The 2,318-nt window shown below is 41.5% G+C and overlaps 1 protein-coding gene across 1 annotated transcript in view; it reads right to left on the bottom strand.

Annotated features, from left to right (window-relative positions):
* DTHD1 (death domain containing 1) overlaps window positions 1-2,318 on the bottom strand; it is an 81,067-nt gene that overhangs the window by 36,963 nt on the left and 41,786 nt on the right.

Raw genomic sequence — 2,318 nt, 5'->3', positions numbered from 1 at the left:
GGGAAAGAGATGGGAGGAGAAAGACAAGGAAAGGGAGGGGGAAGCAGAAGAGGAAGGAGAAGGAAAAGAGAAGGGAAAGGTTCTCTTCTGATTGAATCGGTGGGCAAAGCACTTTCCAAAACAGAATGCAGCATCCTGTTGCTGACTAAACCAGTTTTGCTCATTTTCTTCCTTTCAAATGTCATGTACAATATAAAGTCTATTTTTCACTGATATGGTCAAAACTGTGTCTTTGAAGATCATTCTGATGGCTTAGAGGAAGTTTAGACTACAGGTAGGAAGGGCATGTCTAGGCAGCGCCAGGGGCGCCAGCATTGAAACACTGGGAAGAGTGAGGAGGCTTTTAAAACTTTCACAGGTTAAAGAAATTGACATGATAACTCTACTTACCAAGATTCTAGTGACTTTCTTCTATAATTGGTAGGGGGTGGAGTATGAAGCAACATAGTATTGTAATTAACTCTTGTATAGAAAGCATGAAACTAACTTATCAAAAAATTTTAAATTACTATTTTAAATTCACTATTGTTATTTTAAATTCATCATTCCCCCCAACACACACAACCCTGATTTCTCTTACAGGCTTTTTAAGATCCATGCTTTTTCTAATCTGCTTTCTTAATAGTTACCAATAGCGTTAAAAGTTCCATTTCATTGTTGAACCTTAATATAATTTCGTAAACTATTACAACTAAAAAGCCTGGGTATAATTGAAGTGCCTGTGAGTGTAAAAATTTTCAGTAGTGGGAAACTTCTCATTTATTTAATCACGGTTGTTCTCTAGTAGTCAATATCGTTAGGGGGAAAAAAATAATCACATAGGAAAGAAAGTCAAGGGACTTCCCTGGAGGTCCAGTGGTTAAGGTTAAGACTCCATGCTTCCACTGCAGGGGGCGTGGGTTTAATTCCTGGTTGGGGAACTAATATCCCACATGCTGCGCAGTGCGGCCAAAAGAAAAAAGAAAGGAAAGTCAACCCTGACAGGGCAGGGATATGGCAATGAAAGTCCAAAGTGGTAAGAAAGTGGTGATTCTGAAGAACTGAATGTCGCATCAGCCTCTGCATGCGTCCTCCCTTTGACACAGCAAATTATTTAATGTGGTGAGAAAGTAAGTGTTGAAGCAATATCATTATTTACTAGAAATCACATGTCAGGAGTTCATTTAAAAAAAAAAAAAAGAGGAAGTTCAGGCTAAGCAAAACTTGGGTCAACAGCTGGCTTACGTAAATGTGAAGGTTATGTATGACTGGGATGCTGCAGCCTCAGAGTCCACAGAAGCAGCCACCTGGAGCCCTTCTCTCCTTCAAAGCAAAGCCTCTGAGCAGACAGGAAGAGTCAGCACTCAAAGGCAGCCACACCAAGTTGGTGCAAATAATGGAACAGCACCGACAGTCACCTATGTGACTTGATTTCAAAAGCACACACGCATGCCACTTCCTGCCACCTAAAATAATCTTTGACAGTTCTCTGAAACTTGCCTTGTTTCTGCCAAAGCACAAATAGACATAATGTGAACTGAATTGACTTGAATATTCTGTAAAATGAGGAAGTTTGAAGCATAACTTAGGAAAAATTTAGAGATAAATCATTCTTCTTTTCAGCCATACATTTTCACATGTATTGACTATGTGATCGTTTTCAGAAGATCGTATTGAAACGTGAACTATCACCAGGACCCTCTTTGTCTCTCAAACCTCATCCCTTTTCTCTGTCCCTCATGTGTGCATTCACCATGATAGTCTTCCTTCGAGTCCTTGATGAGAAGTTTATGCCCATTGCAGTCTGGGTGCTTGCCTCCCTGGGTGCCCTCCTGGCCGCACGAGCACACAGGCTCTTGTCACTGTAACTACTCAGCCCAAAGACACCTCCACAGTGAAGCCCTTACTGGCCATCCCGTCTGTAAGTGTCCACTGTGAATTCTGTCTATCCGCTGATGCTAATTTACTTTTCTTCTTGATGCTTCTTATGTCCCTCTTTAAACTTTTGGTATTTAACATGCAAGCTCTATTTATGAATTCACCCATGTAACAAACATGTGTTGAGCACCTAACGTATGCCAGACATTATTCTAGGTCCTTGTGATTCATCGTTGAACAAAACAGATAAAGGTCCCTGCCCTCAAGGAACTTATGTCCTGGTTGTGGAGTGAAGGTGCTCCTATGATAAACATAATAAATGAGGAAATACATGTTCAAAGATAAAAATGCTTTCGAAGAAAGAAAAAAATCAGAGCAGGGGCTTCCCTGGTGGCGCAGTGGTTGAGAGTCCGCCTGCCGATGCAGGGGACACGGGTTCGAGCCCCGGTCCGGGACGATAC

Source organism: Lipotes vexillifer, unplaced genomic scaffold (genome assembly GCF_000442215.2).
Source record: "Lipotes vexillifer unplaced genomic scaffold, Lipotes_vexillifer_v1.1 scaffold153, whole genome shotgun sequence".
In the NCBI taxonomy this organism is placed as follows: domain Eukaryota; kingdom Metazoa; phylum Chordata; class Mammalia; order Artiodactyla; family Lipotidae; genus Lipotes; species Lipotes vexillifer.
The sequence above is the reverse complement of the archived record's forward strand: the minus strand, read 5'-3'. Positions and strand labels throughout refer to the sequence as shown.